The following is a 21,597-nucleotide window of genomic DNA, read 5'->3' as shown; positions in this document are numbered from 1 at the left end:
TTAAATTTGTCCAAAGGAAGTAACGAGAATATCTCGACATACTCGTCCTTCCAAATCCTCTCCCTGACATCACTCTTCAAATGAGCCCCCAACGGCCCCTCAAAGCACACATATACCTCCCCTTTTGCAGCATCCGCCAACCGAACCTCGTCCACGGCAGCCCCTTTACCGCCTCCACTCCCGGCAGCCTCAACCACCGCAGACCCTGCCCCCACGACAGGGGTGTCACCAACTCCCGCCCCACTTAAACGCACCCCCTCCCCAACCGCCGGCGCAGCAGCCCAAACGGCGGCCAGAGACGACCCCGCCCCGGTCTTCCACCGCGACAATAACGACCACATACCCGTAAACAATTCGTGAGCCAACCCCTCCTCCCCTGGCAACGAAGTCCCACCCCCCCCCCCCCAACAAGAACCTGACACGACGTCCCCTCACCTGGCTGTCCCTGGGGCATCCTCCCAGCAGCCGCCGACCTCACCGATGTTCCTCTCTGCGTCGACCCAGCCGAGGACCGGGATGTCGAGGGACACGCGCCGTCCGCATCATCCATCCGACCTCCGATCTCCCACGCCTCCTGGCTGACTTCTCCGTCCTCCAAAGACTGATCGGCCGAGAAACCCCCGCCAGAATCCACGTGGCGTGGTTGCGTTGGCGCCAACTCCCTGAATGCCGACCCACCATCAAGTGGCCGCTGCGAAACTCTCGATCCAAGGACATCCCGCCCCAGCTCCACAGCCTGTCCACTGCGAGCCGCAACTTGCAATCCTGCAGAAAAATCGTTAACTTGCTGCACCGTGGGCGGAACAAAGTCCAGTCCCCCAGCCAGCGCATCACTCAGCAAACTTCTGCCTGGCACATTGGACCGACCAGCAGGTGGCAGCGTGGCATCACTCCTTAGACCAATGCCTGATACCAAGGATCGACCAGCAGGTGGCCACATAGAAGACCTCCTCAGCCCTCTGCCTGGTGCCGAGGACTGACCAGCAGGTGGCAGCACCTCCTCATTCCCCTCACTGCTGCCTGATACCGCATACCTACCAGCAGGTGGCGTCGTTCCAGTACCCTCCCGACGAGACTGCACTTCAGAAGACTGCCGCCGTCCCTCAGACCTGGACCGTGATGCCGCTCGCCGCCTCCTGGAATCATCCCCAGCCGCCTGGCCACCACCGGAGGTAAGTGAGGCGGCATCCGCATGTCTCCCATCCCTGCTGCTGCCGCCGGTCAAACTTACAGACCGCTGCGCCGCCCGCTGTTCCATGTCGGATCCGCCGACCACCAGGCCCCCACCAGACAACAGTGCAGCCGCATCAGGCCGGCCTCCTCCATCGCTGCCGGACCCACCATCAGCCCGGCCGCCCCCCCGCACATCGCGCCGAGCCACAGAACCGCCGCCCCCCCCCCCCCCCCCCCCCCCCCCCCGCCGGGAACGGGACACCCCCTGAGACCTAACCCTCGCCTCCACAGCAAGCGCACTACGCTGCGCCGAAGTCCTCCCGCTGCGCTGGCTGGCAGAAACACTTGCCACCCCAGCCGATCGCAGCGGAGGGTCCCCTGGAGGGCTCCTCAAACGCCGCCGGGCCCGAGGGGTCGCCTCCGGGCTCAGACGCTCAGGCGGCACCGATCTCCTAGCCCTCAACCTCCCCCCTGCCGCAACCGGAGGCGCGCTAGGAGCCCCCGCTGCGGCCTGCAAACTACTCACCAGCCAAGCCGAACCATGTTGTTCGGCCGCTGCCCGCACCGCCGCCATCAAATCTTCAAGAGATGCCATAACGCTACACTATCCAACTCGCCTAGGCGCAACGGACACTGGTGCCGTTCCCGCCCCTAACCCTAGCCTATATACGGCGCGCAAACTCCCTGCCACCCCCACAGACCCTCCCCAGAAACACTCCCCCTTTCCTAACCACATTAACCCTAACCTGCCTGGACACTTCCCCCTTCCAGTCAATTTCCACTGCGCTACGTCTGCTCCGTTGTCATACTTATAGATTGTTGCAAAGCACATTTTAGCAGACATGGAATCCCTGATTCTGTAATTACAGATAACGGACCACAGTTTGTCAGCTCAGAGTTTGCACGATTTTGTAGAGAGTGGGAATTTGAACATCTTACATCCTCCCCATATAACAGTCAGTTCAACGGTAAAGCTGAAGCTACTGTAAAAATAGCAAAAACACTCATAAAGAAAGCTAAACGAGATGACAAGGATATCTGGAAAGCGGTTCTTGACTGGAGAAAGACCCCATCAGGAGGCACCAGCAGTAGTCCTGTACAACGGCTAATGTCAAGAAGGACCAGGACTTTACTTCCGACTGCTCAGAAACTGCTGTTTCCAAAGGTTATAAAAGGAGTGGTCGAGAACCTAACTGAAAGACGCAAAAAAGCGAAGGCATATTATGATAAAGGAGCCAAGGAACTTCCCGAACTAAGCATTGGTCAGCCAGTGCGAATACAACCACCGCCGTCATCAACAGATGAAATTTGGCGACAAAGTATTTGTTTGGAGAAAGTTGCTCCACGATCTTATAAAGTGGAAGCAAATGGACAGTTGTACAGAAGGAATAGGAAGTTTCTGAGGACTGCGGATGACAAATCTGACATTGAAATAAGTGAAGTGATTACACCCGGTAGATCTCCAGATGAGACAACTCCCAAAGAAACAGGGATGGATGATCTTATGCAACAATGTGAAGCTCCTGCCGCACCAAGACGTACTAGAACTAGGGTTATTAGAACACCAACAAGATATAAGGATTTTGTATGCTAGATACATTATAAAAAACATTGTCACCTTTGGAATGTATTGTGGTATCCAATCATCTTATGTTATATATTACTGGATTTCACAAGAAAGGGAGGATGTTAGGAGTTATACATGTTAACATGTTTACTGCCACCTGTAGGCTATATAGATATGACAGTTTAAAACCTTTGTTATATTGTTTGTGTCTGAATAAAGTTGTTGTTGAAATACCTCACATCGCCTCAGGAAACAGATACACTCCTGTCAACCGGTGACGCGTTATACTACCCTACCTCGTGAGATTTCCCTACCCTCTGACTTCCTGTCGCATGAGCGATGACGTCGGGGGGCGTGTCTCACTTTTCTCCATCTGCGCATGCCCAAAAGGACACTCTAGTGAAAAGCTCAAGGCTGAACTTAGCAGCACGTCGGGAACCTGCGCATGCGTCTGGGAGCCGAGGTAGGGAAAAATCACGGGTCAGTGCGCAAGCGCAGTTAACTCATTAAAATCCACCCGATATACGCGCCTGCGCAATGTGATGGTAGGGAAAAATTACGTCCCAGTGCGCAAGCGCCGAGGGTAAGCATGAATATCCATGCCAAAAGCACTTTTAACCCTTTGCAGGAGCTATTCTCATATTGGTTCTTGACTGATTGTCCTCCTATATATAGGTTCTATTATATAGGGGGTCTGTCTGCACAGTATATGGGGGGGTCTGTCTGCACAGTATATTTGGGGGGCTGTCTGCACAGTATATTTGGGGGGCTGTCTGCACAGTATATTTGGGGGGCTGTCTGCGCAGTATATTTGGGGGTCTGTCTGCGCAGCATATAGGGGGCTGTCTGCACATTAAATGGGGGGGCTGTCTGCGCATTAAATGGGGGGGCTGTCTGCGCATTAAATGGGGGGGCTGTCTGCGCAGTATATGGGGGGCTGTCTGCGCAGTATATGGGGGGCTGTCTGCGCAGTATATGGGGGGCTGTCTGCGCAGTATATGGGGGGCTGTCTGCGCAGTATATGGGGGGGCTGTCTGCGCATTAAATGGGGGGCTGTCTGCGCAGTATATGGGGGGGCTGTGTGCGCAGTATATGGGGGGGCTGTGTGCGCAGTATATGGGGGGGCTGTCTGCGCAGTATATGGGGGGGCTGTCTGCGCATTATATGGGGGCGCTGTCTGCGCATTATATGGGGGGGCTGTCTGCGCATTATATGGGGGGGCTGTCTGTGCATTATATGGGGGGGCTGTCTGCGCAGTATATGGGGGGGCTGTCTGCGCAGTATATGGGGGGGCTGTCTGCGCAGTATATTGGGGGGGCTGTCTGTGCTGTACGGTATATTGGGGGATGTATGTGCAGCATATTTGGGGGGGGCAGTGTATTATATTTGTGGCCTGTGTGTTAGATGTGTACAACCCTATTTTAACAAAAAAATAAATAAAAATTCCCTATATCTCCTATGCCATGGCATGTTTTTTGCTACGAAACTGCAGTCATCTCGTCACTTGGAGAAGGATGAGAAGCGGCCCCCATCCAGAAGGACACACCTGCCACCAAATCCGTCTCTCACTGGATTCTGTAATCCCCGTCTGCTGCACTGCGTCTGTTCTGCCATTTGCTCTAACCATTTTAATAAAAAAAAATTGTGTCACAACTCTGACCAGCATGTTCTCCTATGGAACACAAAGTACCTGAAGTGGTAAGAAGAAGCCCATGTGTGAGGCCCGCGCCCTGGCGGGAGCATTGAAGGGGCATCTGACAGGTGACGAGCTGCTCCACGAGTTCAGAGGTCGGCACCCATAGGCTGTCCACATGCTGTGAATTACATCTCCCATCATGCTGGTAAAGTATTATGGGAGGTGTAGTCCAAAACATCTGGAATACCAAATGCGTATGAATGAAAAGCATGGTGTGTGACTGGTCAGTAACAAGGGTTGAAGCCTTGACGTGGCGTTACTGCTCACATGTGTATCCATGTGCCAATTCAACCAATGTGAGTGACTGTAACTAATACTGATTAGGTAACTATAAATACTGTGACAATGGAGAATTAAACGACTGTATCTCCTACACACCGCTTACACTGTGACCGTATCTCCTACACACTGCTTACACTGTGACCGTATCTCCTACACACTGCTTACACTGTGACCGTATCTCCTACACACTGCTTACACCGTGACCGTATCTCCTACACACTGCTTACACCGTGACCGTATCTCCTACACACTGCTTACACCGTGACCGTATCTCCTACACACTGCTTACACTGTGACCGTATCTCCTACACACTGCTTACACCGTATCTCCTACACACCGCTTACACTGTGACCGTATCTCCTACACACTGCTTACACCGTATCACCTACACACCGCTTACACTGTGACCGTATCTCCTACACACCGCTTACACCGTGACCGTATCTCCTACAAACTGCTTACACCGTGACCGTATCTCCTACACACTGCTTACACTGTGACCGTATCTCCTACACACTGCTTACACTGTGACCGTATCTCCTACACACTGCTTACACTGTGACCGTATCTCCTACACACTGCTTACACCGTGACCGTATCTCCTACACACCGCTTACACTGTGACCGTATCTCCTACACACTGCTTACACCGTGACCGTATCTCCTACACACCGCTTACACCGTGACCGTATCTCCTACACACCGCTTACACCGTGACCGTATCTCCTACACACTGCTTACACCGTGACCGTATCTCCTACACACTGCTTACACCGTGACCGTATCTCCTACACACCGCTTACACCGTGACCGTATCTCCTACACACTGCTTACACTGTGACCGTATCTCCTACACACCGCTTACACCGTGACCGTATCTCCTACACACTGCTTACACTGTGACCGTATCTCCTACACACCGCTTACACTGTGACCGTATCTCCTACACACTGCTTACACCGTGACCGTATCTCCTACACACTGCTTACACCGTGACCGTATCTCCTACACACTGCTTACACCGTGACCGTATCTCCTACACACTGCTTACACTGTGACCGTATCTCCTACACACTGCTTACACCGTATCTCCTACACACCGCTTACACTGTGACCGTATCTCCTACACACTGCTTACACCGTATCACCTACACACCGCTTACACTGTGACCGTATCTCCTACACACCGCTTACACCGTGACCGTATCTCCTACAAACTGCTTACACCGTGACCGTATCTCCTACACACTGCTTACACTGTGACCGTATCTCCTACACACTGCTTACACTGTGACCGTATCTCCTACACACTGCTTACACTGTGACCGTATCTCCTACACACTGCTTACACCGTGACCGTATCTCCTACACACCGCTTACACTGTGACCGTATCTCCTACACACTGCTTACACCGTGACCGTATCTCCTACACACCGCTTACACCGTGACCGTATCTCCTACACACCGCTTACACCGTGACCGTATCTCCTACACACTGCTTACACCGTGACCGTATCTCCTACACACTGCTTACACCGTGACCGTATCTCCTACACACCGCTTACACCGTGACCGTATCTCCTACACACTGCTTACACGGTGACCGTATCTCCTACACACCGCTTACACCGTGACCGTATCTCCTACACACTGCTTACACTGTGACCGTATCTCCTACACACCGCTTACACTGTGACCGTATCTCCTACACACTGCTTACACCGTGACCGTATCTCCTACACACTGCTTACACTGTGACCGTATCTCCTACACACTGCTTACACTGTGACCGTATCTCCTACACACTGCTTACACTGTGACCGTATCTCCTACACACCACTTACACTGTGACCGTATCTCCTACACACTGCTTACACTGTGACCGTATCTCCTACACACCGCTTACACAGTGACCGTATCTCCTACACACCGCTTACACCGTGACCGTATCACCTACACACCGCTTACACCGTGACCGTATCTCCTACACACTGCTTACACCGTGACCGTATCTCCTACACACTGCTTACACCGTGACCGTATCTCCTACACACCGCTTACACTGTGACCGTATCTCCTACACACCGCTTACACCGTGACCGTATCTCCTACACACCGCTTACACCGTGACCGTATCTCCTACACACTGCTTACACTGTGACTGTATCTCGTACACACCGCTTACACCGTGACCGTATCTCCTACACACTGCTTACACGGCCATAGAGGGACATATGTTCTGACCTTTCTGAGACCTGGGGGGATTTAAATGCGGTGTCTCAGAAGATATGTTGTAAGAACAGCAATTTTTTTTTTTAAACATTCATATTGTTCTTAACCTTACATCATGTTATGTTTGTTTTTTCCAACATTTAAACAGGTTACACAACGCGTTGCTGATCTATCCAGGACGGCTTCAGGATGGACTATAAGAAGGAGGTTCAGTCCCGATTGGGTCCGGCGCAACCTCAGGGAGTACATATACAGCGGCCTTGGTTTACGACGACGCACAATGGCACAAAGAAGGTAAATTATATATATTTTTTAAAGAAATGTAAATGAAATGTAAAAAGAAATGTAATTTAAAGGGAACCTGTCACCGGGATTTGGGGTATAGCGCTGAGGACATGGGTTGCTAGATGGCCTCTAGCACATCCGCAATACCCAGTCCCCATAGCTCTGTGTGCTTTTACTGTGTAAAAAAATCAATTTGATACATATGCAAATTTACCTGAGATGAGTCCTGTATGTGAGATGAGTCAGGGACAGGACTCATCTCAGGTTAATTTGCATATGTATCAAATCTGTTTTCTTACACAATAAGAGCACACAGAGCTATGGGGACTGGGTATTGAGGATGTGCTAGAGGCCATCTAACAGCCCATGCCCTCAGCTCTATACACAAAATCCCAGTGACAGGTTCCCTTTAAGGGACTGTCTGTAACAGCAGAGCGTTTGGCTACCCTGTTTTGGACAGCCAACTTATGGTGTAATGTAGACGTAGCATCGGACATGGATGGTGTTTTTAAAGGTAAATTTTTATTTCATTTTTTTCATACAGAACTAAGAGCAGCACTCTGGAGACTGAACAACCTCCTGATGCGGAAAATGAATGGATCGCCAACGCCAGACCTCCTGTCCCTCATGCATCTGCTTGGGAGAATCCGGGTCCCCTACCGGATCCCTCTGCTCAACAGAGGCTCTTAGGTTGACATCCAAATTTAAGAGCCCTGCTGAGCATGCAGAGATCCGGTAGGCCAAAGCAAAATGATTATGTGGCCCGTGTAGAGGTTGTTTCCAACACTGTAGAAGGTTTGGACGAACATCAGAAGGAGTTTAGTGCTGCCTTGATTCGCCGCTGGGAGGGAGCAGAGTCGGCGATCCAATGCAGCCCTAACTACCATTATGGGGTAAGCATAATCAATTTGGTGGACTCAATGACGCCCGAGCAGTTGCATGAGTTTAATATCATGCTTAGAGAATGTGTCACAAAAATTGGCCACGGCCCCCACAACCCCATCCCACACCAGTGACCATTACCGACAACCTTCCCATTCCCAGCCCCCGGGCAAGTGTTCCCTTCTGTCTCTTTTCTACTTCTCCGTCCCACTATTTTCCCCACCACCTCTACACATGCTCGGGTACCCTCCTCCTCAGACCCTTATACAACCCACAATTTCAACCTGCATCCTTTCTTGTGGACTGTATTTTTAGCTCAGAGAATAAAGAGGACAGGGGGGCTACCATTGCCAACCTCAAACCACCTACACGACAGTCCTACTCCACTAAAAAAATTTATTTTTTGTATAGTATGTATATATATATATATTTTTTTTTTTTATGGATATATTGTAATTTATACAAAAATAAAAAAATGTATAGTTAACTTCCATGTATTTGTGTTTTCATTGGCCGGTACAGGGTAACAGTAACCTTTGGCACTACCGCTGTGGTGACATTAAAACCACCATAGGGTCACTACTGTACGTTTATTGAAAAGCCCTTGGTATTTTTTTTTCCCCTAAACGACATTATTGCCAAAGGTGAACCATGAACAATACAATCAGTAATGAGCTATCTGTTGGCTCTTTATTGATCGTAGACCCTATGATTGGCACATGAACAGCAAAGGCTTGTTCGTTGTTCAATCTTGCCCCTTTTCATTTGAGCCCTTGTGGGAGTCACGGTCCATCAGCATCATCAGGAATTCATTAATAAATTGTAATTTAACAGTTTGATTAATGATTTCCCTATGACGCTATGACATAACTAGTGTGATTACCACAATGGACACACAAGGGACTAACTGCTGTTAAAGGGGTATCCCAATCAATGGTGGCATATCACTTGAATATGCAACCATTGTCTGATAGGTGTAGGTACCACCGATGGGACACGCACCTATATTGAGAACGGAGCAGGTAGCGCTGTGGCTGGAGGACACCAGATTTAATGGGGTCCGTCGACCACTGTTTGCTAATCCACAACTCTAACATAGAGAAGAATGGAGGGCGGCAGAGCATGCGCATTGCGCCATACTCCAATTTCGGGGACCAGTTCTTAATATAGGTGCGGGGAACAGCAGCTATAAGACAATGGGGGCATATCCAAGCGATATGCCCCTATTGTCTGAGATGAGAAAACCCATTTTAAGGCCTCTTTCACACGACTGTATTCCCTACAAGAGGGCCATATGTCCCGCACTGGCATTGATCATGCCAACAGGAGTACACACAATCCTAGATTACAATGATGCTGCGCAAGTCGAGCTTCAGGTGGGGCTATTGTTTAGCACGAATAGAGAATAGATCATATGAATGCGGGACAATAGCCCATTGTGAGGCACAACATGGACAACATCAAGATGCCATGTGCTCCTGTACGCACGATCAATATCGCCCGTTAGCTATCACTATACATGTTTTAGTGCATATAGTCGTGTACAAGAGTCCAAAAGGTGAGATACAGTCACGGTGTAAGCAGTGTGTAGGTGATACGGTCACAGTGTAAGCAGTGTGTAGGTGATACGGTCACAGTGTAAGCGGTGTGTAGGAGATACAGTCACGGTGTAAGCGGTGTGTAGGAGATACGGTCACAGTGTAAGCGGTGTGTAGGAGATACGGTCACAGTGTAAGCAGTGTGTAGGTGATACGGTCACAGTGTAAGCAGTGTGTAGGAGATACGGTCACGGTGTAAGCAGTGTGTAGGTGATACGGTCACAGTGTAAGCAGTGTGTAGGAGATACGGTCACGGTGTAAGCAGTGTGTAGGAGATACGGTCACGGTGTAAGCGGTGTGTAGGAGATACGGTCACGGTGTAAGCGGTGTGTAGGAGATACGGTCACGGTGTAAGCAGTGTGTAGGAGATACGGTCACGGTGTAAGCAGTGTGTAGGAGATACGGTCACGGTGTAAGCAGTGTGTAGGAGATACGGTCACAGTGTAAGCAGTGTGTAGGAGATACGGTCACGGTGTAAGCAGTGTGTAGGAGATACGGTCACGGTGTAAGCGGTGTGTAGGAGATACGGTCACAGTGTAAGCAGTGTGTAGGTGATACGGTCACGGTGTAAGCAGTGTGTAGGAGATACGGTCACGGTGTAAGCGGTGTGTAGGAGATACGGTCACGGTGTAAGCGGTGTGTAGGAGATACGGTCACAGTGTAAGCAGTGTGTAGAAGATACGGTCACGGTGTAAGCAGTTTGTAGGAGATACGGTCACAGTGTAAGCAGTGTGTAGGAGATACGGTCACGGTGTAAGCGGTGTGTAGGAGATACGGTCACGGTGTAAGCAGTGTGTAGGAGATACGGTCACGGTGTAAGCGGTGTGTAGGAGATACGGTCACGGTGTAAGCGGTGTGTAGGAGATACGGTCACGGTGTAAGCAGTGTGTAGAAGATACGGTCACTGTGTAAGCAGTTTGTAGGAGATACGGTCACAGTGTAAGCAGTGTGTAGGAGATACGGTCACGGTGTAAGCGGTGTGTAGGAGATATGGTCACGGTGTAAGCAGTGTGTAGGAGATACGGTCACAGTGTAAGCAGTGTGTAGAAGATACGGTCACGGTGTAAGCAGTTTGTAGGAGATACGGTCACAGTGTAAGCAGTGTGTAGGAGATACGGTCACGGTGTAAGCAGTGTGTAGGAGATACGGTCACGGTGTAAGCAGTGTGTAGGAGATACGATCACGGTGTAAGCAGTGTGTAGGAGATACGGTCACGGTGTAAGCAGTGTGTAGGAGATACGGTCACGGTGTAAGCAGTGTGTAGGAGATACGGTCACGGTGTAAGCGGTGTGTAGGAGATACGGTCACAGTGTAAGCAGTGTGTAGGAGATACGGTCACAGTGTAAGCAGTGTGTAGGTGATACGGTCACGGTGTAAGCGGTGTGTAGGAGATACAGTCGTTTAATTCTCCATTGTCACAGTATTTATAGTTACCTAATCAGTATTAGTTACAGTCACTCACATTGGTTGAATTGGCACATGGATACACATGTGAGCAGTAACGCCACGTCAAGGCTTCAACCCTTGTTACTGACCAGTCACACACCATGCTTTTCATTCATACGCATTTGGTATTCCAGATGTTTTGGACTACACCTCCCATAATACTTTACCAGCATGATGGGAGATGTAATTCACAGCATGTGGACGGCCTATGGGTGCCGACCTCTGAACTCGCGGTGATCACAGTACACAGGAGCAGCTCGTCACCTGTCAGATGCCCCTTCAATGCTCCCGCCAGGGCGCGGGCCTCACACATGGGCTTCTTCTTACCACTTCAGGTACTTTGTGTTCCATAGGAGAACATGCTGGTCAGAGTTGTGACACAATTTTTTTTTATTAAAATGGTTAGAGCAAATGGCAGAACAGACGCAGTGCAGCAGACGGACGGTGCACACAGACACAGCAGACGGGGATTACAGAATCCAGTGAGAGACGGATTTGGTGGCAGGTGTGTCCTTCTGGATGGGGGCCGCTTCTCATCCTTCTCCAAGTGACGAGATGACTGCAGTTTCGTAGCAAAAAACATGCCATGGCATAGGAGATATAGGGAATTTTTATTTATTTTTTTGTTAAAATAGGGTTGTACACATCTAACACACAGGCCACAAATATAATACACTGCCCCCCCCAAATATGCTGCACATACATCCCCCAATATACCGTACCGCACAGACAGCCCCCCCAATATACTGCGCAGACAGCCCCCCCATATACTGCGCAGACAGCCCCCCCATATAATGCACAGACAGCCCCCCCATATAATGCGCAGACAGCCCCCCCATATAATGCGCAGACAGCCCCCCCATATAATGCGCAGACAGCCCCCCCATATAATGCGCAGACAGCCCCCCCATATACTGCGCAGACAGCCCCCCATATACTGCGCACACAGCCCCCCCATATACTGCGCAGACAGCCCCCCATTTAATGCGCAGACAGCCCCCCCCCATATACTGCGCAGACAGCCCCCCATATACTGCGCAGACAGCCCCCCCATTTAATGCGCAGACAGCCCCCCCATATACTGCGCACACAGCCCCCCCATATACTGCGCAGACAGCCCCCCCATATACTGTGCGACAGACCCCCCCATATACTGTGCGACAGCCCCCCAATACACTGCGCAGACAGCCCCCCAATACACTGCGCAGACAGCCCCCCCATATACTGCGCAGACAGCCAACCATTTAATGCGCAGACAGCCCCCCCATATACTGCGCAGACAGCCCCCCATATACTGCGCAGACAGCCCCCCCATTTAATGCGCAGACAGCCCCCCCATTTAATGCGCAGACAGCCCCCCCATTTAATGTGCAGACAGCCCCCTATATGCTGCGCAGACAGACTCCCAAATATACTGCGCAGACAGCCCCCCAAATATACTGTGCAGACAGCCCCCCAAATATACTGTGCAGACAGCCCCCCAAATATACTGTGCAGACAGACCCCCCCATATACTGTGCAGACAGACCCCCTATATAATAGAACCTATATATAGGAGGACAATCAGTCAAGAACCAATATGAGAATAGCTCCTGCAAAGGGTTAAAAGTGCTTTTGGCATGGATATTCATGCTTACCCTCGGCGCTTGCGCACTGGGACGTAATTTTTCACTACCATCACATTGCGCAGGCGCGTATATCGGGTGGATTTTAATGAGTTAACTGCGCTTGCGCACTGACCCGTGATTTTTCCCTACCTCGGCTCCCAGACGCATGCGCAGGTTCCCGGCGTGCTGCTAAGTTCAGCCTTGAGCTTTTCACTAGAGTGTCCTTTTGGGCATGCGCAGATGGAGAAAAGTGAGACACGCCCCCCGACGTCATCGCTCATGCGACAGGAAGTCAGAGGGTAGGGAAATCTCACGAGGTAGGGTAGTATAACGCGTCACCGGCCGTTAAAAATTGTCCCATTGATTTCAATAGGGTCTGTCCGGCCGTGAAAATGGCCAAAAATAGGACATCTCCTATTTTTGGACGGACGCTATTCACTGGCCGTTAAAAGAACAGCCATGTGAATAGCCCCATAGACTTTCACTGGTGCTAAAAATGGCCGTGTAACGTCTGTTACTTAGACGTGTGCATGTAGCCTAAACGTTTTTTAGACCTGGTGTGAGCGGGGGAGAGTTTCAGATTGCAGGGCAAATAACCTAGTGCCCCCAGTAATAGTAGTGCCCCCCAATAATAGTAATGTCCCCATTAGTGCCCCCAATAATAGTAATGTCCCCATTAGTGCCCCCCAATAATAGTAATGCTCCCATTAGTGCCCCCCAATAATAGTAATGCTCCCATTAGTGCCCCCCAATAATAGTAATGTCCCCATTAGTGCCATCAGTAATAGCAATTCCCCAATTAGTAAACCCCAGTAATAATAATGCCCCCTTCTCTTCTCTGTAAAAAAAAAAACCCTCAATGGACCCTTATAGGAGCAGCCACATTGTGAGGAGCAGTCCGGGGCTCAGGAAAATAACAAGGGCAATAGTGACACCCAGTGGCCAGTCTGTGTCACTACATTCAGTAGAGAATATCAACAAATTAAAGGGTTTGCCAAATACCAGAGCGCCCCTTTAAGGTCATTATTAGTAGCTCTCTGCCTGTGCTCTTTCAGGATGATGCTTGGTGCTTTATGTCAGGGATGTACGTTTTCCACTAGGCGCCCTCCAGCTTTCAGAATACAAGAAAATAACACATCGGGGGAGAGTTATCAAAACTGGAGATAATTAGATCTGGCTTAGTGCTCGTAGCAACCAATCAGATTACACCTTTCATCTTGCAGAGCTCCTTTAGATAATGAAAGGTGGAATCGGATTGGTTTCTATGGCAACTAAACCAGGTTTCCTTTGCACCAGTTTTGATAAATCTCCCACAATGTGCTTGTTATGCCGCTATTTAGTGGTATTACGGGATGAACGCACCTCGTGCGGTATAGTATTCCGTCTGCTCTGAGTATACGGTAATTAACACTTACACCCTGAAAAACTCGTAAGCGGAGGTGACCACTGTTTTATTTCAATGTGGAAGCTGCGCGCTCCTGTTTTTAATAGAAGCAAAGAAAAGTGGGAGTTTTATGGCTTCTCGGAGGCGCCGGTCATCCCCGTTCTCCTGAGGTTCCAGCGGAGAGAGACTGCTGCATCGTAGTGCCTGGAGCGCAGCGAGCGGAGACATCTCTGCGGTCTGATTGCAGCTTCCAGGTCCAGCAGGCTGGAAAACAAAGGAGAAACCATATTTACTGACGAGAAATTCCTATTTACTGACGGAGAGATTTCCTCTACTGTCACCCACTTCCAGAGCTGCTCAGCCTCCGGGGGCTGCCGTCCAGGCGCCACGTGGCATCACCTATACAGAGAGGTTCTCCCCTATGACCTCTGTGCACACAGCGTCTGATGGAACCAGGCTCACTAGTTTGTCTGTTGGATTCCATATTAATCGTCCATATAAAGCCGCATGTGTACGGAGGCGACCTCATGCACTTCTATGGCCGCCCTATTACCGCGCTGTGGAGTCACAATACAGCCGTCATCTAAGAGAGGTGTCAGTGTCACTGAGTTATCTTACACCCCTCATCTACCGACTGAAATACACATGTTCCTGGAGAGCACACATGAGGAACATCAGGGGTCATCAGCGAAGTAATGGAGACAACTGACCTTGTTCTGGGGTCTTCCTATATCCGGTGATCGTCTCCTCAGGTATACAGCACATATATATCCTGCTGCAGGTGAGCGCAGCCGTCTTACATCTCACCCTACAACCTACCAGGGAAGGAAGACCAGGGGGTGAGAGATACGGTATACAGTATCATTACTGCAACGGCAAAGCACAGCCTTGTTGTAGCACTCTCAAGATCTCTGCTTGCTGTCATTGACTTGGAAGGAAATACAAAACTACTGTAAGAGGTGCACTAGAAGGGGCAGCACTACTGTAAGAGACACTAACGAAGGCAGCACTACTTGAGTGGCACTAAATAGACATAAGTACAGTAAGTTATGCCACTAACAGCAAGCAGAGATCTTGAGTATGCAGAGGTATTGAAAAACAAAGTAGCCATGTAGTAGTAAAGCAGTGCGATGTCCAGTCTCCTTACCTTTGGTTGTGTTCAGTCCGGATCTTCTAGATCGTCCATCAGAGGGGCCCTCTTGGCGGTCACGATAGGCGCCTCTCTCCTTACAGGGTCATGTGACGCCCATCTGACTATTCCGTTTCTTCCCCTCTTCAAGCGGCGTCCAGTTCAGCCGAACTTCTGGAGAATTTGTCCTTATAAATTAATAGTAAAGTCCTGGTTGTAGATCTTTTTCTGGAGAGGAATTGTCCTCTCTTTAGGTGGACGTCCAATTTTCTGGGTCACTTCTTGACTGATCAAAGCTGTATTTTGCTACAGTGTGCCAGTAGTGCCGTTCCCATCATCAGGCTCACTGTGTGTTATGAGCGCGGCCATCGTACATATCACCCTACAACATACGAGGGAAGGAAGGTGGGGGTTAGAAAAGTATAATTACTGACTCCAACAACAAAGCCCAGTCTTGTTTCAGCACTTTCAAGCTCAAGACTTCCCATCCCATTCCTCCTCCTCTTGGTAGCAGTGAGCTGGTCCGACTTCCTGCCAGGAGGGGGCAGAGCTAGCTAGGCTAGTGAGTAGTGAGGAAGCACGACCATCAGCTCCCGCTCCACGGATCGTGGAATCTGCTCAACTGTAAGGAACATTACTCCAGGCAGACAGAAGGTCTGAGACTGTGGATATTCTTCAGAGCTACAGTAACAAGACTACAGTCAGCGGCGTGACCAGCAATTATAGCCTTACAGATCCTGCTGCAGGTGAGGGAGAACACATTAAGACACCCGTCACCATAGCACAGCTCAGGCAAACCCAAAAGCCTGTATTTATGAAGTGGACGCCTACAGCCACAGGTGCCAGTATGTAGCCGTAGCAAAGAGAAATCAGGAGAGAGATAGAAGGACTACCCTAGAGTGCTATTGTCTGCCACCATACCGCATCATCTGGGGATAGAGACGTTGCACCTTTTACAGATGACAGCTGCATGTCCTTTGCACTCAGTATAGTAAACGTTTGATGTTCTCTCTCTGCCTGATTCCTTCACATCACCTTTTCACTGCACCAAACCCCAGAGGGCAACGGCCTGAGGGATTATACAGTGACACAACTCATCAGGACCACTACCACTCCCATCCTCTGCCTCCTGAGGGGCTCGCTGCACAAGCAGACATAGTGAAAACCAAAGTAGTTTAGAAAGTCACATATGTTTACATGAGGTAGTTAAATGTCTAGTGTACTTACCTTATGGAGCATGTAGCCCGGTGCTTGTAGATCGGCCATGAGTCCAGGGAGTCTTGATCGGTCTCGATAGGCGCCTGTCTCCTTACAGGGTCATGTGACGCCATCTGCATGTCTTGGTCCTTATAAATCAATATTTAAGTCCTGGTTGTAGGTCTATGCCTGGAGAGGGTTGTCCTCTCTTGAGTCGGAGTCCTCACCGTCTGGAATGATCACAGCTGCACTGTGTCAGTAGTGCTGCATTCTTCTCCATTGTGGCAGTAGTCCCTGTTTTCATCATCAGGCTCGCTGAGCGCTGACATCAGGGGTGCACATTGCAGTCAATATCTCAGATGAGGAATACCTCGTCGCCTTGTTGCCTTCATTCCTGGGATGGGAACGCAGAAATCTCACCCTTTTCAAAGCACGACAGAAGATGCTCTCTCATTTTATCGTGCTGGTATCGCTTCATGATGTTTCCATCCCCGGCCAGAAATTCGTAGGCGTTCGCCAGTGCAGTTTCTAGGTAAAATTTCTCTCAGGGCGAGTGTCAAAAAAACTCCCCCCCCCCCCCCCCGGTAACAGACAGGCAGGCAGTGCGGGCGGCGGTGCTGACCTCACTCACTGTACGTCACGCAGTGCCTGCCTGTGGGGGGACATTATTTTTAATAAGGATCACTATGGACATTATTTAGAATGGAGGCTGCTGTGGATGTCATTATAACTGTATAATGTCTGATAGGCCTAGTCCTGAGTTATATTACCCTGCCCTGTATAATAATGTACCCTGATACCCCTTAGTTATATTACTCCAGCGGGGTAATATAACTAAGGGGTATCAGGGATGGGTACATTATTATACAGGGCATGGGCAGGGTAATATAACTCAGCTCAGGACTAGGCCTATCAGACATTATACAGTTATAATGAGTAATGACACCAACAGCAGCCTCCATTCTAAATAATGTCCATAGTGATCCTTATTAAACTTAATGTCCCCCACAGTGACAGTGGCCCCCATTTTCATGTCTCCCACAGTGGCCCCCCCATTGTAATTAATTCCCCCCATTGTAATTAATGCCCCCCCCCATTGTAATAACCCCCATCCCCCCATTGTAATTAATGCCCCCCCAGACCATCACTCGCCTCACAGCAGGCATCAGCACTGCTCAGGGGCTCAGGGCGGGCGGTAACAGGCAGGCAGTGCGGCGCTCACTCAGTCACTGTATGTCACGCGCCTGCGCCGCCTAGTGGGAGGATCAGGCGCGTGACGTCAGTAAGTCTGACCAGGGCTGGTGCAAGGATTTTTGCCGCCCTAGGCAAGATAAAAATTGGCACCCCCGCCCCCCCCTTATCAGATCCGGAATTGCGGACCCGGATCCGCAATTCCGAACCTGAAAAAAATAGTACATGTCCTATTCTTGTCCCCAATAAAGGACAAGAATAGGCATATTCTCTTAGTGCCGGCAATGTGCGGTCCGCAAAATGTAGTATTAATAACTAAACAATGAAATAATACACATATTGCATTGTCTACTTACCACCAGGACAATTAGATGATCTGGTCTCTGGCTGCAGTCTGGCTCTGCGGACTCCCTTGTCACTCTCTTCCCCCCCCCCCTTGTCACTCTCTTCTCCCCCCCCTCCCTTGTCACTCTCTTCTCCCCCCCCCTCCCTTGTCACTCTCTTCTCCCCCCCTCCCTTGTCACTCTCTTCTCCCCCCCTCCCTTGTCACTCTCTTCTCCCCCCCTCCCTTGTCACTCTCTTCTCCCCCCCTCCCTTGTCACTCTCTTCTCCCCCCCCTCCCTTGTCACTCTTCTCCCCCCCCCCCTTTGTCACTCTCTTCTCCCCCCCCTTGTCACTCTCATTCTACTCCCCCCACCCCCCTTGTCACTCTCATTCTACTACTCCCCCACCCCCCTTGTCACTCTCATTCTACTACTCCCCCCCCCTCCCTTGTCACTCTCATTCTACTACTCCCCCCCCCCCCCTTGTCACTCTCAGTCTACTACTCCTCCCCCTTGTCAATGTCACCTCTAATGTAGCGTGGCCGAGCTCTGTTCGCTCCGCGGTACAGGAGCTTTTGTTTCCTGTACCCGGCTGACAGGAAGTGCTCACTTAGTGTGCACTTCCTTTCAGTCCGGCCGGGTACAAGAAACAAATGCTCCTGTACCCCGGGCCGGACCGAACAGAGCTCGGCCACGCTACACTAACAACTCAGCAGTCTGCAGCGCAGGCAGGCTGCGCAGCACTGAGCCGGCCGCTCAGGAGGCTCAGCATGAGGGGCGCCGCCGGCCGGCCGCCCGATGCTTTAACCAATTTTATTTTATTTTTTTTAATTTTTTTTACCTCAACGGGCGCCCCCTGCTTCTGACAGCGCCCCGGGCGGCCGCCCGTCCCGCCCGCCCCTAGAAACGGCCCTGGCGTTCGCCACTGCAAAAACCCCACAGTCATATATATTTTCTTGCTGGTCGACATCAAGCAATTTCACATCATCCAATGGTCTTTTTACCACCTGGCCATAGAGGTTAGAAATCTGCTGACAGATGGTGGCAGATATCCTCTTAGGCTTCATACTGTCGGCTAGCATGATGTGGCCTTCCTTGTAGCACGACGTCACCCAGTGCTCTCTTTCCGCGTCATAATGGATCTGGACCGCTTCTCCATGAACACAGAAATCTGGAAAGAGGAGCACGGCAGAGGGCTGCAGGCCGTCAAAGCTACTAAACTGCCCTTTAAGAAGATCCTGTGCCTTTCTGATTATCTCATCATCAAGGTATCCGTCCCGGCCTTTACTCCTCAGGATGGCTTTTTCCTCTTCTGTCAGGATGTTTTTGGAGGTCTCTGTTTTGCAGTGGGGTGTTTTCACATGGTGGTTTTGGAATGGTGGTTCTGTAACTGCATTGCATGGTGGATCTCTATATGCAAAACACAGTATCCTGATGACTTGAAGGCACAATGCTATGGTGTTCTCGTAGGGGGGTTGGATCTCTTCAAGGTATGAAGGTGTGATGTTATCTGATGGTTGATGGATGGCTATTGTATCTTCCTTGTATGATTGTTCTTTATCTGGATGGTATGATGGTTCTGTATCTGGATAGCATGGTGGTTCTTTATCTACATGGCACTGTGGTTCTCTATATGCAAAACATAGTATCTTGATGACTTGAAGGCACAATTTTATCATGTTCTCGTCGGGGGGTTGGAACTCTTCATGGTATGAAGTTATGATGTTTTCTGATGGTTGATGGATGTCTGCAGTGCACACAGTTTGGATGTCACTGTGGCTCATCTCCACTCTTCTTAATTCCCCGCTCTTTGCAGATCTCTCCTGTTGCACTTCAGCCTCATGTGCCATGTTAGTCTGTGATCGGCGATCCGGTGATCTGGTCTCATCGGGAGGTTTGTCCTCTTCCTCAATGCCAGGCTTCATTACGTCACTCAAGACTAGAGGTTCCTTGCTGGGGATTTCCAGCCTGTCTTGGACATGGTCTCTTTTGGACAGACTGTCCTTCTTACGAAAAACTTTGGAGCATTTGGCTTCATTACGTCACTCAAGACTAGAGGTTCCTTGCTGGGGATTTCCAGCCTGTCTTGGACATGGTCTCTTTTGGACAGACTGTCCTTCTTACGAAAAACTTTGGAGCATTTGGCTTCATTACGTCACTCAAGACTAGAGGTTCCTTGCTGGGGATTTCCAGCGTGTCTCGGACATGGTCTCTTTTGGACAGACTGTCCTTCTTACGAAAAACTTTGGAGCATTTGGCTTCATTACGTCACTCAAGACTAGAGGTTCCTTGCTGGGGATTTCCAGCGTGTCTCGGACATGGTCTCTTTTGGACAGACTGTCCTTCTTACGAAAAACTTTGGAGCATTTTTTACAAAGTCTTCCAAAAATACGTTGGGTAAATTCTTAATCCCAAAGGGGATGCAACAGGAGACAGGCCGTGCGGCGGCCATGTGTCGTCTCCTGCCAAACTCTCAGAGGTTGAGGACTTACATTTGGATCGGTGAAAGAGCAACAACAAAAATCAAACGTCGTCTTCAAGTAGCTGAAGCGAAATGACTGCGAGGTGCTCACAGTGTTCTGAAGATAAAATGGCGGCCGATTGTGACATCATAATGCAGTCTCTAGGTAACCAGGGCCCCACACAGGGGGAGGGGTGTCGTCCAGGCTCTAGGAAACCCCTTGTGATGTAAGACTAGTGACATCATAATGCAGGCTCTAGGTAACCAGGGCCACACACAGGGGGAGGGGTGATGTCCAGGCGCTAGGAAACCCCTTGTGATGTAAGACTAGTGACATCATAATGCAGGCTCTAGGTAACCAGGGGCCTACACAGGGGGAAGGGGTGTCGTCCAGGCGCTAGGAAACCCCTTGTGATGTAAGACTGGTGACATCATAATGCAGATCTCCAGGCTGCAGCCCCTAGGTAACCAGGGCCCCACACAGGGGGAGGGGTGTCGTCCAGGCGCTAGGAAACCCCTTGTGATGTAAGACTAGTGACATCATAATGCAGGCTCTAGGTAACCAGGGCCCCACACAGGCGGAGGGGTGTCGTCCAGGCTCTAGGAAACCCCTTGTGATGTAAGACTAGTGACATCATAATGCAGGCTCTAGGTAACCAGGGGCCTACACGGGGGGGGGGGGGGGTGTCGTCCAGGCGCTAGGAAACCCCTTGTGATGTAAGACTGGTGACATCATAATGCAGATCTCCAGGCTGCAGCCCCTAGGTAACCAGGGCCCCACACAGGGGGAGGGGTGTCGTCCAGGCTCTAGGAAACCCCTTGTGATGTAAGACTAGTGACATCATAATGCAGGCTCTAGGTAACCAGGGGCCTACACGGGGGGGGGGGGGGGTCGTCCAGGCGCTAGGAAACCCCTTGTGATGTAAGACTAGTGACATCATAATGCAGGCTCTAGGTAACCAGGGGCCTACACGGGGGGGGGGGTGTCGTCCAGGCGCTAGGAAACCCCTTGTGATGTAAGACTGGTGACATCATAATGCAGATCTCCAGGCTGCAGCCCCTAGGTAACCAGGGCCCCACACAGGGGGAGGGGTGTCGTCCAGGCTCTAGGAAACCCCTTGTGATGTAAGACTAGTGACATC

General features: G+C 50.5%; 1 long non-coding RNA gene across 2 annotated transcripts; it reads left to right on the top strand.

The window, feature by feature from the left end:
- The first annotated feature begins 4,437 nt into the window (after nt 1-4,437).
- On the top strand, nt 4,438-7,841 carry LOC122945993. Of its 2 annotated transcripts, none has more exons than XR_006391193.1 (3): nt 4,438-4,501; nt 7,101-7,246; nt 7,782-7,841. It is a non-coding gene; the product is annotated as an uncharacterized LOC122945993 (long non-coding RNA). The 2 variants fall into 2 exon arrangements; XR_006391194.1 differs by lacking the exon at nt 4,438-4,501 and adding an exon at nt 4,547-4,581.
- Nucleotides 7,842-21,597: the final 13,756 nt, after the last annotated feature.

The sequence above is a fragment of the Bufo gargarizans genome, chromosome 9 (genome assembly GCF_014858855.1).
Source record: "Bufo gargarizans isolate SCDJY-AF-19 chromosome 9, ASM1485885v1, whole genome shotgun sequence".
NCBI classification, from domain to species: domain Eukaryota; kingdom Metazoa; phylum Chordata; class Amphibia; order Anura; family Bufonidae; genus Bufo; species Bufo gargarizans.
Note: the sequence above shows the minus strand (reverse complement) of the source record. Positions and strands in the feature narration are given on the sequence as shown.